This window comes from Sturnus vulgaris, chromosome 5 (assembly GCF_052056855.1).
Source record: "Sturnus vulgaris isolate bStuVul1 chromosome 5, bStuVul1.hap1, whole genome shotgun sequence".
NCBI classification, from domain to species: domain Eukaryota; kingdom Metazoa; phylum Chordata; class Aves; order Passeriformes; family Sturnidae; genus Sturnus; species Sturnus vulgaris.
Window position 1 is genome coordinate 71,523,073 of NC_142247.1, and position 16,218 is coordinate 71,539,290.

Consider the following 16,218-nt stretch of genomic DNA (forward strand, 5'->3'; position numbering starts at 1 on the left):
CTCAAAATACTTTTTGTCCCCGTTTTCCTAAAAGAAACTCAGTACTTACTAGATAGCCATGGGAAAACATAACCAAAAGTTTTAATTTACCAAAAAATAAGCTTAATGGATAAATAGAAGTGCTTGAAAGTTATATGGGAAGTGCAAGCAACAAGTCGTAATCACAGTCATGAAAAGTTTCTGGCATTGGATCCAAGGGTTTCCTTCAGCACAGAGTTCCAGCTGCAGTAAGTTCCTTTGCATCCCAATTTACTATTGAAAAATGTAATTATATGAGAGCCAAACCCAACCATGGATTCTGCTGCACATCTACAGTGCAGTAACAACTTTATAAACCCTTTAAAATGTTTTCATTTTCGCTGTGGACACTGAAGGTCCCACTGCTCTCGATCACGGAAGGTGTTTTGCTATCGGTGTTTCCCCCCCCATACCCAGGCAGAACTGCCAGATCAGATTTATCAGCAGAGCTTTAGGGTTCAGATTAAACCCTAGCAACTGGCTTTCACCCAGAAACGTGAGGGCTTAAATCACTTCTAAAAGTGTGATTACTTTTGAAAGATTTGGTGTTACAACCCCAAAATGAGCTGCTGCTGTGCAGAACACGCTGCGCTCCCGAGCGGCATCGGGCACACGGGTCCCCCTCGCCCAGGAGCGTGGGTGGATCATTGTCCCAAGATCGAGCCAATTTTAGGACAGAAGGGTAAGCCCAGGGACCGAGGAATGAGAGGGTTAAGTGGGCATCAGGCAGAGTGGAGGGTGAGCCAAGCCCACTTGCCCCCTGGATGAGGAGCGGTGCCAGCCCACAGCCCAGAATAGCAGCAGGGCCAGGGAAAGGGAAGGAAATGTACATTCTTAGGCAAGAGGTCACCCCAGTCTGAACACAGCAGCACTCGAAGTATGGTTTTGCAAGGGCCTGACTCCACAAATCCTCGCTGGTATCAAGGGTCGTGACTCGAGAGGCCAAGGAGCTGTGACACTGTGACACGATCCGGTCACTGTCACTTCACAGACGCGGAGTGTAAACAGGGAAGTCACATGGCATCCGTATTGTCATACAGAGATTTCCTGAGTGCCACCCGGGCTCAGCACATCGCCTGCCACATCTCTTAGCCCACACAGAGTCTGCAAAAACGGGAACCTTGAAGCACCTCCTATTACGGGCAGCCATGCCCGCCATCCTCCGTGACTCAGGGATCCGTTTCTGGATGCTAGCGTGCATTTCCCGCTTCCTTTCCCTGCAGTGCACACAACACAAACGGAGCTGAGTGCTGACACAGTAAGTAGATTGATTGCAGTATTTTGCCTTTTGGACCGAGTCCCAATTTCAGTCTGATCTGGTTCTCAGATAGGAGGCTGTACATTGTCACAGCGTTTGTAAGAGCGGTTGCTACACTGATTCCACCAGATAGGCGAGGCTGTGCATCTGCATATCAGAAAACCAGATCGTGCACGCTGCAGATGCATCGAATTTTCTCAGAATAATAAAGTGGAGAGACACTGAAAACAGCATGGAAATCATTTGATGGGCTTCTTCCAAACACGCTGGTATAAACACAGGTCAAATTTGCAGGGAGTGCTCAAATTTGCATTGTTATGTTTTTAAAGCCTTTTGAAAAGCAAAGATTTTATAACAGTTGAGACAACAAGCCTGGGAGACAGCAGATTTGGACTGGTTTGTCATATTACTACACTGACTGTGGATAATGCCACGGAAGAATTCAACTTTCATTCAACTACTCAAATAACAGGTGATATTTTCCCAGTGCTCAGCATCCAGAAGATGTCACCACAAGCTGGAATTAAGCACACAGGTGCTTCCTGCTGCCTGGCACATTGAAATCACGCTTTTCAAAGGATGGTGATACACTTTAAAAGGAGATCTATTAAGCAGTCCATATCAGTAAACATATCTGAAGTGCACAAGCAGCTCAGAAGCTCCTTTTCCTACATACTATAATCCCAACAGCACATTTTCTTTGACACTATTTTATTAAGTTTGCTCAAGAAAGAATGCAGCCTTGCTAATCCATAGGCACGACCATTATCTTTTTTTAACAGCTGTACCATTTTGAGACGACTTTGGACAGGAATTCACATGCTGTGATATCACTAGGATTTGAACTACACATATTTTAGACCAAAACCTTAAAGCTTCCAGGCACCTCCTGAAGGACTGGAGGAATGAGGTCTTCAAACCCCTCACTTTGTGTTAGTTGCTCATCATTTTTTCTGGTAAATGAACCATAACATTTTAAGCAGACAAACTGCCTCTCACAAATGTATTGGTTCTACCAGACTAAGACAGACAAATAGTGAAAACTTATTTCTGGCAATAAATAACGAGCTGCTTTGAACTACTTTCAGCTCAGAACTGCAAATTAACAAGTCCATGCACAGTCTCCATCACAAAGCACTGGAATATGTAAAAAGGATGATATGAATTTTAATGCAAAGGTGTGTGACGTATCTTCCAGATGGGAAGCATTAGAAAAAGTGTTATTACACACACATACTTTTAATATTAGGCAAATGAGACATTTTGCATGCAGTCACGTTCTTGGGGCAGCTATCACAACTGAAATGCGTTGTTGATCATAGGGAATAAAAAAAAATAAATTATTCAGACAAAACCACAAAATCACAAGGGACGGGTGATGTATTTTTTACCACCCTCCTTGCCCTACCCCTTTGCAGCAATTTAAATGGTTTCAACATGTTAAAAAAACCAACTCAATTAAAAAAAATATATCTTATTTCTTGAAGCTGTCTGGTTGTTTTCCTACAGACACTATCTCAGCATTACGCAGCCACTACAGCCATGAACTGCTGCTTTCTGGTTTGCTGAGACCAAGTGAGTGGTTCCCTTCACTTTCTCCTGAGCACCAAACAGAAAAAGTCTGGGGAATGAAAGCATTAGATGACAACCTGCAGTAGTAAAATCTATTTTACAACAGCAGGAAACAATTTAAGATAATATGTAGGGACTTCAGGGAGACTTTGCAACAGCCTTCTCACCCCCCTAAAGGAGCTCTAAGAGAGCTGGAGAGGGAATTTGGACAAGGACATGGAGTGACAGGACACAGGGAATGGCTTCCCACTGGCAGAGGGTGGGGTTATTTTAGTTATATTGTATGTATTAGTTATATATTGGTTGATATTAGGGAGAAATTCTTCACTAGAAGGGTAATGAGGCACTGCAACAGGCTGCCCAGAGAAGATGCCCCATCCCTGAAGTGTTCAAGGCCAGGCTGGATGGGGCTTGGAGCAACCTGGCATAGCAGAAGGTGTCCCTGCCCATGGCAGGGGGTTTATTTCTCATCAATGCACCTTTGATCATGTTGTTCACAACTTTCACTGCAGCAGCTACAACATACTGACCCCTTACATAACCCAAGCCTTGGAAAAGTCAGTAACCTCCACTCCTGTAGCAGCTTCCTGCACCTGCCCCTACAGGTAATAAAGGATTACACAGATCAGAAACGTAGTGTTTATGAAACTTTGTTTTTTTTCTGCTCACCAAGTAGCTTATTTATTCTTAAAATAAAAGGAGTGGCTGTGTTAGCGAAGAAAAAGAAAAAAAAAAATAAAAAAGGAAAGAAAAACAACATAATGAAAAGGAAGAACACACCCATATGGAAAAAAATGGCCAAAGACAAAGCAGGCTTACTGCAAATACTGAGCAACCCTGTCACTGACAAAAACAAACTATTAATTAGCCAGAAGGGAAACTTCAAGCTTCTCGTTCCTGTGTGCACTCAGAATCTGTCCACACTTCCACAGCAGTCTCACGCTGCTCTTACGATTGTTGTGATAAGTTTTAATATCAAGAAGAACAATAAACAAACTTCTAGTTAATCCTGCCATTGTAAATATTTTAACTGTGTCCCTGCAGACCCACAGGTGGCAATTGGGAGCAGTTATTTGACAAAGCAGTTCAGTTCCTGCAGTTCCCAAAGCACGTGTAAACACCTCCAGGATCTCTGCTTATGTAAGGAATGCAAATTTGAGCGTTTGACACATCTACAACCCAACAGGCTTCTAATAAACATACCCCCACGTTCCTCTGGATTTTATTCTGCACAGTTACTACAGCCTTTGAATATCAGCAAGAGATTTGGGCTGTTTTAATAGCAAGAAACATCTGCTTAAGTACAGCAAATTGTTTCTGGATTTGTCTAGGATTTAAAAAATTAGTAAACACTGACTTCTGTACAAGCTGTCTTGGCTGCACTTCCAAGCTTTATAGGAAATTCACTTTGCAACAGGTGACCATGTTCAGGATGAGGAAGATATCACTGAAATGGTCCAAAGTCTGGAGCACATCTGCCATAAGGAAAGGACAGAGAGTTGGGGTTGATCAGCCTGGAGAAGGCTCCAGGGAGACCTTAGAGCTCCTTCCAGTGCCTAAAGGGGCTTCAAGAGGGCTGGAGAGGGACTTGGGACAAGGGCCTGGAGTGATAGGATAAGAGGGAATGACTTCACACTGCCAGAGGGCAGGATTAGAACCGGTATTAGGGAGAAATTCTTTATTTTGAGGGTGGTGAGGTGAGGCATCTTATCTGGCTAGTGATGAAAACCTGCAGGGACTGGTGTTTTCAGAACACTGCATATGAATTTATTCCTTAGTAAATACCTTTCTGGCAGCTAAGACAAGATCTGTCACTTCCTGCAGTCACTCACCTCTATTTGGGCCTCAAAAGAACTTGCTCTATTACAGTAAATATTGAGAATGTACTGTGCACAACATACTATGACTTAACAGGGCAGCAGAGACCTTACCTTGGGCAACAGCCTGACTGCACCTGACTACAGAGAGGTCACAGCTGGGGCTGTAACTATGCCATAGTAATTAATAAGAACAGGTACAGGTTAGTCACAGTGAGCTACATCCAACCTTACAGCACTTATAGTTAGATATCCTAATAAAAGCCTTATCATGCAGGGCCTAGTAATGACTTAAAGTTACTTTACTTTCCTATCTCCTTCATTAAAATTAATTTCAAGTTTGGGAGCTGTCTTTATGCTGAGGCATCTCAGGTTTGTAATTCCAGCATATCCTTTACCTCCACACCTTTTATTAGTCAGATAACTCCTTCCCCCTGCAGCTCTTGGGTCATTTCAGCTCCTGGGAATGCTCACTACAAGCTGCAATAAACCATATAGACTAAAACTTTCTGTCTGTGACTTTGTTAGAGCCAAGAAAAACCCTGCAAATGTGTAATTATGCTCTGACATCTTTCTGCAGCAGCATGTGACCAGCTGACCAGGGTGAGGATTACAGTTTGCTTCATGCCCACACACAGTGAAGTTCAGGCAGAGTAAATCCTGTGCCATCCAAACCAGCTGCCCTGCACATCCCACATGCCCTGTGGCAGCTCTCCATCCCTTCTGCCTGTGCTTGCTCCCAGTTTTTCAGGAATCCTCACAGAGCCAGCCCGTAACAATACTCCAACTTTCTGCCACCTCCCTCCCCATGCACTCACCCCCTCCCAGCTCCTCTCACTTGCCAGTCTCGTTACACACCCACTCACACTTTCCCTTACTCACTCCTAACCCACCCATTTCCACGCTCCTCATTCATCTCCCTGTTCAGTTACACAAACTGAGCCCCAAACACCTCCTACACACTCAGGGAGAGAAACTTTCCCTCCCAAGACCCACTTGTCCATCCATGCCTGTCTCATCAACATCCCCATGCCCTGCATCAGCTCCTCAGAGTTGGAGGGAAGGCACTGACTGCTCCGTGCTCCCCATGTCCATGAGGCTCCGTAAAATCCATCTCCAGCCCATCACTGCTCATCTTTACTGCCAACCCTTGTGGATGAGCAGGATGGATGGAGTAAGGATTGGGCAGTGCTGGTTGTGCCTTTGTCACCTATCAGTGGAGTGCTGTGCCTCCAGCAGGCACCCAACACATCCCAACCCTGCCAAAACCCCGGTTCTGGAGGCTTCCAACCCAACCCTCTCAACCTCTGGGATACTCTGGAAGGAAAAACAGAGGTAATGCTTCAGGAACGTGCAGTGGACTGGGGTAAAGGTGCTGGATCATGACCAGAGGGCAGCTCTGAAGGGACTGACTCAAGCCAGTGTGGCTGTGTGCCAGCTCACACCAACCACCCTGGCCCTCCATTTCTCCTTTTTATAGCCACTGAATATGTTTTTTAAGGGTGGAGGAGAGGATACTGATCCAGCTCTTAGTGGTCATGACAAAGGAAAACTTTCAAGACAATCCTCCCTGGGCACCCAAAGCTTCTGGTTCACTACTCTGAGGAAGAAACAACAAACAGGCCAACCCCAAATCCCACAGAAACAAGTAAAACTATAAAAAGAACAATAGTTATGAAGAACTTGAATGGAAAGCTAGGATGGGGGGGTTGGGGAAGACTCCAGTAATTAGACTGCAACTTCCACTAATTCTGTCACTAATAGAAAACTAGTTTTTTTGGTTTCCCTGCAATGCCCTCTGCAGACTTGCCTGCACACATAGCTTCCTCACAGTTGAAATGCCTCAGTGGAGTTAAAAATCACTTAAATTTTATCTCCTCCATACAAAAACATTTTCATTTCCAATTCAAATTGGCCTTTTCAGGTAATTTTCAACAATTTCTCAAATGACACCAGAACAGACCACTCTTATACTACAATAAAATATGCATCTGAGAAATTATACTATTAGCGGTTCAATTTAAAACCTATCTTCAATCAGTAGAATTTTCCCAAATCCTGAAAAACTGAACATGCAGCACTTAAGATAAGTGATACATTTAATATTCAAGAGCACATAATACTATTCCACTCATATTTACGGGCTGTTAACACCAGAGAGAATTACTGAAAGATGAGAAAGTAGACTTGAAATAATGTGAAATATTATGAAATAAAGAAATGGAAAAATTTAGGGCACATATTAGGCAAAGAAAAACCTTGCCATCAAATTTTGTGGGAAAGATTCCAGAGGATCAAAGTGGAAGGCCCAGTTCTTAAGAGTTATCTCTAGCCATAAAATACAGGGAGGAAAAAAAAAAAAAAAAAGACAAACCCACAACCACCCAAAACCACGCAGCAGGAAACATGTACTGGCAAGATGATGGCCTGGATGATCTAATGCACTTTCCATCTCTACCATCTCTGATTCTGTAATTCCATAGGAGCTCTCAGCATAGCTGGCCAACTTTTGCAGCAACTCAGTCGCTCTGATTGGTGTGTGATAACCACAGTGCTCAATTAAAAGGAGCTGGGTGTTGTAGCTATTCCCCATCAAAGCCGTGCCAGTAGGGATGGGGCTGGAGGGGGCTCAGTAATGACAGGATTGTGGGGAACTCTCCTAAACAGGCACAACAGAATTTATGCCATTAAAGAGACAATCATCACCTTCCTTGCAGAACGCCCGGGGTCAGCTTTTGACAGTGGATTTGATAAGGCAGAGCTCAACTGTGTCAACATTTCTGTATGCAAATAACCCTGCTCCTACGTGTGAGCGAGCCTTAGAGCGGCTGGATCTATATTACACAGCGTTTTTAACTATTTAAATCTTGATTTGTGCACTGAGAAAATCTTCCCTGAGGGTAAAATACCAGCTTGTTTCTCAGATCATGTGCTTTGTTTGCTATTTTCAAGTTGTTAGGTAAGCACACACGCAGGAAGAAGACGGCACAGAAGAAGGCAGGGCATGAACACACCTCTGGTGTTTTAAAGGAGGTTGTATGAGAAAAATGGATTATAGCAAAAGCTGAATGAATCAATCAGGAAAACTGAGAGAAAAATGCAGAAGAAGAGAAAAAACTCCAAAGCAGTAGAGTAGAAAGCAGAGGAATGTAGAAAGATAATCCTTCCCAAGTGTGCTGTTCCTGCCAGAAGCCAATTGCCCTGGCTATTGCTGCCCCCAACCTACTGCAGAGAGAGGGGTTTGAGGTATTTTTTTTTTCCCCTGGTCAATGGAAATTCCATCCTGACTATGACAGGATGTCATCTCTGGAATAACAAAGGAAGTTTTGTGAGAAGTATGAACAGAAGAATAATTTTCGATGCTGTTTGAAAAGATGCCAGCTTGATAAAGGCTATGAGCCCATCAGGTTCTATAAAGTTTATTTCTATATATTTACATATAATAGTAAAATATAAGGTTGAGATTGGATACTGGGAAGAAATTCTTTGCTGGGAAGGTAGAGAGGCCCTGGCACAGGGTGCCCAGAGCTGCTGTGGCTGCCCCTGGATCCCTGGAAGTGTCAAAGACCAGGCTGGATGAGGCTCTGAGCAACCTGGGATAGTGGCATGTGTCCCTGCCCATGGCAGGGGGGGTGGAATTACATGTCTTTAAGACTCCTCCCAATCCAAACCATCCTTTGATTCTATGATAAATAACCAGAAATTTTAGCAAAGGATGGACTCCTCTCTAGCACTACACAGTATTATCTTAGGCACTTTTTCTTAGGTACTTCTGCTCTGAACAGATGTTTAAGTTAAATGCAGATACCTAAAATACAGATGCCAAAGGAACACAAGAAACAGTGTTCAACAGATTGCTTGTTTTGAGAAAAAGGTTGAATTAGCTCTTCCTTGAACTCCACTGTGATGAGCGGACAGGGAAGGTGAGGTTTCCTGACCATGCTGATGAACTTCACGCAGCTGTCACTGTAAGTGACAGTGTCACCTTCTCCTTTGCTTCTGGCCATGAATTCCTCCCACCTCTTCATCAGCACCAGCAGCCCTGGAGTCATGTCATGGGATGGAGCAGCTCTCATTTCCCAAGAGAGAAGAAACAGAGAAGAAAAATCACTTTTTCAAACCAGCTCAGCAAACTGAGCTGTTCAGCTTGGATCACTCCAAGGCCATTTGGTCATCAGGGATGGCCATGGAAGGAGCTGAACATGAAACCACACGTGAAACCTGCAGAGCAGGTACCCTCTGCTCACACTGGAACACCAAGGGCAAAACAACATCCAATAAATACAGTGACCCAAAAGCCATGTCCACAGAAGACAATGCTGTCACCTTGAAACAACATCCCACTCAAGAGCTCACCTGGGAGGCTGGGCACTTCTCCCAGGGCTGGGCATTTCCCCTCCTGCAAAATCCTTGAACCAGCAGGATTCAAGCAGAGCTTGGGCTGAGGCTGCTTTCTGCCCTCCTGCTGGAGCTGGGCCAGCTCACAGAGGAATTCAAAACTCACAAAGCCATAAAGAGAAAGCCCTGGAGGGCAAGTATGACTCCATGAGAAAGAAACTCCCAGGAGTAGGGGCAGAGCTCAGTATTCTTTCTGGTCCCTTCTCCAGGAATTGTTCATGCCTACTGCACTGAAGATTAGATAAAACATATGCACAGCTCCCTTTATACTAAAGCTTCAAAAATACATCCTATGAGCTATGTAAACACACCAAAGAGCCAGTGAGAGCTCTGTCCTAACAGGAGAACAGCATATTCCTACCTGTATTCTTGGAAATATTTTTATACTTGGTGGATAAAAGTAAATCAAAGAGCAAAGCTGAGATCTTCCCAGGTATGACTCACTTCTGCCAACCTCATGTTTTGGCAATAAAACTGCATGCACATTCTCACCTGAGCCTGTAGTAACAGGTCATGTGGGGAATTTCTGTAGCTACTTGGGTTCTTAAAGGTGCAGTTCAGATGCCCAAATTTTGGTGAGAAGTGAAAACTGCCCGTTAGTGTCCATTTGTAGTCCCAGCAGGACATGGCAGCACAGCCTAGAGGCGTCCCAGTCTGGCAGCAGAAATAAATCTAATTCTGGATGAGACACCACAGATCTCTACCCTGAAAATGCACAGACCAAAGTGGCTTCTATTCATACCTCATGCTGCTGGAAAACATGTATTTTTATTTGCCTCAATTATCTCTTCTTTTTTAGATGTTGGTGTTACCATTCCAGCAGAGTGATGGAAGAGGAAGACTCCTCACTCCTCTTTTCCAGGTCCAATTTTGAGCTCACCATTTCTTATGCAAACTTTAGCTGCAAACTCTGGATAGCTACAGGCCATAAAAAACCCCTGAAAATTTACAAAACAAACACCAGCCTGTGAACTTCCACATGGGAATCCCTTGGATATCAGTACAAATCAACACTATCAAAACACTACCCAGACATAAAACATCAAGCACTTGGTACAAAACATCACACTACACACCTGTGCATCCAGCTTTGGACTGTTAAGTGTTTTCCTTACATGCAATTTATGGTTTGTGTTTCAAAAGCTACTATTTATGATAAAGGAAGTTTTTTTTGGACAATTTTTGTTAGTTTGCCTGTTGTTTTTTTTTTTAATCCAGACTTTCATTAACTACTGCAATGAACAATACTCTGCTTCAGAAACAGAGTGCTGTTCCACCTGCCTCCATATGTTGCCTCCTTTTCTGGCTCAAGATAACAACCACAGGCATGGAAAAACATCACCTTTGCAACATATAATTTAGATTCTTTCAATCATATTAGGTGACATTTTCAAAGCTGCCACTAAAAGGAGATATTTCATGCATGACCAACTCAGCATATTCTATAATTCTACGACTCCATGTAAAAAAAAAAAAAAACAGGTTTCAAAATAATGTTTTATTCAATTTTTTGGGTGCAAACCATCCCTGTGCACTGCATCAATGGTAAAAACCCATTTCTCTAAAGAGGTGATTTTCAGGAGCAGCATCTGTCCTACAGGTGGATACACAGCAGTGAACTCAAGATCTAAGACTCCTCCTCCAACAGGGCCTGCTTGGGATTTTTCAATAAATGGAACTGTTCCACTGTGATCCCGAGGAAATTTGATCTGCTGCTTCAATACAGGATTAACAGTTAACAATTTAGCGGCAATAAAAATCTGTAACTTCCTTTCTTTTCATCTGAAGTGATAAGAAAACAATGATTTTTTTTTTCTTTTGGAAAACAAAAAATCCCTCCTGAGAACATTCTGATAAGGTTACGGTTAAATAAATGATTTTCAGGAGATACGCAGTTAATTCACAAAAATACTTGGCAAAAAATCTATCTCTGAATATCTAATTCATATAACGTTCCCCTTTATTTGTTTAATTCAAGTAAAATATTTTCCTCCACCCTTTCCTTTTCATAGGCTTTTCACACCCACATAACAACCAAGTGACTCTTCCCTGACCTGGCCTCCCACGCCTTTTGGTACAACTGCTCCCCACTCTTCTCCCAAGATCCAAAGGAAGCACTTAAAGAAGGGAAAGGAAACCCAATACAATGCTGAACCTTCCTTTTTCTTTTTTTTTTTTCATTAAACCACTGGGTTTATTTGCTGTTCTGCAGGGATGTGTGGTGCGTGGAGAGCCTCCTCCGCAACTGTTTTGGAAAAAATATCCCCAAGTGCTTTCTATAAGTGCCAACACAAATTGGGTTTGGGAAGGCAAGGTGTCCTGGTGTCACCATCCAGGGAAATAACAGCAGCAGTGGATCCCTCCCTTCGTGGAGAACCTGCAATTCCTACAGCTGTTGTTTGGAGGAGACACATCACAGAGCAAGACAAATTCAATAATCACTACTCTGCTTTTCCCATTTTCTAATAATCTCAGCATTCCAAACGACACTCTGGAAATCCAAGAGCTACAGTATCCCATATCAGCATCCCCTCTAAATGGAAAACACAGTCAGAATGCTGGTAAAGCACCAAAGGAAAGTTCAATATCACTGCCTTCATTTCACCGACAACTAAAAATAAACTACTTGCCCAAGAAGCTCCCCCCTCCAAAGAATTCCTCCCAAATACAGCGACAGAGTCCACAGCAGATTCAGGGAGCACAACTTCCAGACCCAGCTCTGCCAGCCAACGTGATTCCTTCCAGCCAATGGTATGTTAGTGATTTGGGTTTGGTTTTTTCGGGTTGTTGGTTTTTTTTTTGTTTTGTTTTTTTTTTTTTTGAGAAACCACTAATTGATATCTTTTTTCTTGGCATTTTACGGAGTCACTTAAAAATAACATAGTTTCTATTCTAGGCATATTTTAGGGGAAGTATCATTAGATTTAATTCCAGGGATGAACATCTGATTTTCATGTCAAATGCTAGAAGACCAGAGCCTTGTTCATTCAGTGTAACAGGGAAATTACAGTTTAGCCATGGCTCTGGGATGATGTGATCCCAAAGCTGGAGCTCTGGCCCATCCCCTTTGCTCAGTACCAATGTCAGCAGAGGTTTGTAGGTGAAAGGTGGGAGGGAAAAGCAGTTTCAAACTGTTTCTGTCACCCTGATCAAGAAAGTTTCCCCCTCATTCACAGACTCCTAACCTGCGGCAGGGCAGCTTTCTGCAAAAGCTCCAGTGGGAAAAAAAAAAAAAAAATAGAAAGCAGTTCTTCAAAGAGCTGCTGAAGGACTTTCTCTCAATCACATTTAGCAAGATACCATCTCAGCACTGAAAATAAGCACATAAACTTACCAATGCACTATCGGGGGAAGCATCAGAAATAAAGTTCAGGTGTTGCTCAGCCGTCAGCACCTCAGCTCCTCCCTGGCACCAAGCAAATCCCAGAGCAGCAGCAGGTACCAGAAGTGCCTCTGCTCTGCTGCTCACACCCGAACGCTCACAGCCGGGCTCTGAATCTGCCACCAACAAAAGAAACCACAGGAAGACTGCTTCCCTAATGCTTCAGAACTGAGTCAGTGGGTCAACAATTCCTTCGGTTTAGGAGCCAGACCAATTCCCTTAAACACCCCTTCTTTTCTTGCCTTTTTTTTTTTTTTTTTCCCCTGATGGAGAAGCCAACTGTCTCCTGCCAGTGGCAGCCCATCTGCTTCCAGAACAGAACCAAACCACTCCAAACCACCACCTCGTTTTGGCACAGGCATCCGTCCTGACGCAACTCCATTTTGTCTCCCACGTCTGGGAAAAGCCATGAGAAAATACTTACAATTGGAAAGGCAGCGGGGAAAACTGCTCCGTGTGCACCTTGCACGGGCTGTGCCGGCTCGCAGCCCACGCTGCCACCACCCATGCCTGGGATGGGGTGGCACAAAGGAGAGCACTTCATGTCACCCCACACCTGTCCCCCAGCATTCCTGGTTCCGTGCAGGCACAGAATATCCCGGGTGTGCGTCTCAGGAGCAGTGCCTGAACAAAGAGAAAGCTCCGGAGCTGCTATCCCTCTTCCCCATCCATGACTCAAAACGTCTGGTTGAAAATGGGTTTCGTAATAACCCTTTAGTACCACCTACTCACATCACAGAGCGATTCTTGCAGCAAATGCACAGGAAATCACCAACGAGTGCCAATGGAGCTACTATTCCAAGAACCAGCTCTTTCGGTTATTCCTTCATCACTTGGAAACCGAGATGCTTTTACTTTCCCTATTGCACGGGGTGTAATTTTTTTTTTTAAGATGAGCCTTTAACTATGATCCTGTAAAATATTTTGTTGATAAATCACCAGCTGAAAACTTGCCCACTGTATTTGAAAAAAAAAAAAAAAAAAGAAAAAAAAGGAGAAAGAATTTCACAATAGTCATTCCAGAAAATACAGTAACTCCTTTCTGGAAATAACTCACTGGACAAATCAAGCAGGGAGAATTAATTTTTGGAGACAGTCTGCATCCTGCAGAGCACACAAAGGCCATGTCGTCAGCCACGTGCCTTTGTGACCACCAACAGCAGACCCCTGACTCACCCAACCACCAGATGAGTCGCTATGAATGGTTTCCTCTTCTTCCACGCTCCCCTGGGGTGCTCTGTGCCACCGGAATATCCTGAGCCTAATCCCGACTTTTTGATGGGAATTCCAAAACTCATCTGGGAAGGCTGTGGCCACCAGCTAACGACGTGGCCATCTGCTCCCTCCTGCTTTGAGTCACCTGTCAGCAATACAAAAGGAAATTACTCAGCAGCGAGCACGTGGAAGCCTCTGCTACACAGCCTCTGGCGTGCCCCTTACGGGAATGCAACATTCTGGAGCACTAGGATCACCCTGAAAGGAAAGTGTTACGTCCTGCAGCGCTCCCATTCAAAAAAAAAAAAGTGAAATTTGGTTTCAAATAAAGATAAAAATGAATGCCAGGAGTGCGGGGAGGGCGCGTTTCAGCTGGGCTCTCAGTGCCAGCATCACTGAGGCTGCCATGGAAGGGGGGACAAAAATAAAAGAAGACATTTCACAAACACGAGACCTTCACTGTGCGTGACAAGAAAAATAATTAAAACAACTGAGAGAACTAATCTGTGGCTGCTTAGGAAGTTAACTCTTCGAAGGAAGTGATTAAGAGAACAAAAGCAAAGTGTTATGTTTATCAAACAAGTGAACTTAACCCATGGAGAGGGCTTGCTCCTGTGAGTAAAGGTGGAGTACTGTCACAGCCCTCCCTGCAGGCATCAGTTCACACTGGGCCGGGATCTCAGTGAATATTAATAAACTGTTATTTCAAAGAAATAAGTCTTAATAGAAATACGAAGCATAGCTTTGCCAAAACACCAAACACTAGCAGAAAGGCAGCCACAATGTCCTGTGCCTCTTTACAAAACCCCCTTGATCTAACGCCTATTCAGGACAAAATTCACAAGTATTTTCCTGAGAAGACCTGATTAACCACTTACAACATTCACAAATTCAGTCCCAGCAACAGACATTTTTTGTTTCATCACACATTACGCAGCACACAAATTCAGCCCTGTGAAACAAGGCTCCCAACTTCTCCCCCAGAAAAGCAACCGATAAATACGAGACAGTTACTACCAACACTGCTCTGAATCTTCGGGAATTCCACAAAAATTAATTAATACTAAAGATGTAATTGTCTAACCTGCTTCTGCATGCAGAAAGAGCCAGACCTGGTGCCTCTACAGGGGGGAGGGAAGCGTTTCTTGTTCCTGTTTCGTACTTGACTTTTTTCCTGCGCAGGAGATGATCTAATTATCCAACGTGTCAGTATATTGCTTCACCCTTCCTCGTGTGTCTCCTTACATTAACATATTTTAACAATTCAGCTCATTAGGAAGGAGGCGAGGAAGAAAATGGCAAATTATCCTTAAAAATCAATCCACAAAGGCAGAAGTCTTTCCATGTTTTGTCCTGTACCTCTCCAAAACTCTACCGGAGCACACAACCAACGATGCTGAATGTAAATGCGTCACAAATCTCCCCAAATCTCACATCCTGATGCTGCTCAGATGGAAGTGTACCTGTTGGAGACAGGAACCTGATGGGTGAGCTGTGCAAGGGAGCAATTTTGGGTCCTGCCCAATTAGAAGGGAAAGAAACTCCCAAATGCCAGCCCCTTATTGTTCCTAACCGTGCTGATGCTCAGCTGCAGGCACTGTGGCTTCGAGGGGGCTGGTGGATCTCATGTATAATAATTGAGGATGGGTGATGAAAGCGAGCCATCAAACCACATAAGGCTGCTACCCATCGCCTTGAAATGGATCTGAAAAACCCTGAAATCCAAATATAACATGGACAGCACCTGCATTTGCATATGTAGGATGCCAGCCGAAGTTTCTGAGCCTTTTTATCAAATGCTTTTTTTACAGCAAAGAGCCATTCAACACCCAGCCCTGCCAGCAGCCACGGATTTGAGAGATGATCTTGTGTTTTAAGCCTTCCCCCAAATTCCTACAACAGGTTTAGCCTGAGCAGAGTCCCCATGGCACACATGGGATCTCAGTTTGTTTCTTCAGCAAGTTTTGTGTATAATAGCAGTGCCTATATATAAACGTGTTTACGGCTATTCCCAAAGAAGAGCCTGTTCTGAAGCAGCTCTTTTATTGTGATCGAACACACTGGATTCATTCCCAGTTTTAAGCCTTATATAAGGCCTTCAAGGAAACAGAAACTTATTTTCTACAAAATCATGCCAGTATAGTAGTAGGTGCAACAGAATTATTCTGTTACACATTAAGGTTTACTAATAAAAGACCTGCATTGCCGTCATAAAGCCAAATGCTGCTTCCCACTAGTACAAACAAATATTTCCTGCCAGGTACGTCCACTCTGAGTAATAAATAACACAGCTTTCTGGACCGTGGGCTGCAGTACAAATGAGTTAAGATTATCCCTGTGGCCTCTCAGGAGGGAGCACAGCCCAGTGTGCCTGCAGGGATGGCTCACTCCAAAAACCCTCTAGGATGCAGCACGGTCAGGCCATCTCAGGTTTGGTTCCCACATCCCCATGCAGGCTTCTGGCACTGCTCCAGCAGAATCTACACTTCCCAGGACCACTAGGGAGTCAAATCACTCCAAATTCAAATTGTCACCAGGACCAAAAATCTGGGTATGTG

General features: G+C 43.8%; 1 long non-coding RNA gene across 6 annotated transcripts in view; it reads right to left on the reverse strand.

Annotated features, from left to right (window-relative positions):
* LOC106856868 (uncharacterized) overlaps window positions 1–16,218 on the reverse strand; it is a 113,767-nt gene that overhangs the window by 13,228 nt on the left and 84,321 nt on the right. For 2 of the 6 annotated variants that reach the window (XR_015804110.1, XR_015804112.1), the window contains exon 4: window positions 12,398–13,805. The exons of 1 other annotated variant lie outside the window; for it this stretch is intronic. This is a non-coding gene — a long non-coding RNA (uncharacterized LOC106856868). Of the gene's footprint in view, window positions 1–1,992; window positions 13,806–16,218 lie in introns of those variants that run through there. 3 more of the 6 variants (XR_015804111.1, XR_015804113.1, XR_015804109.1) reach the window with 3 other exon arrangements.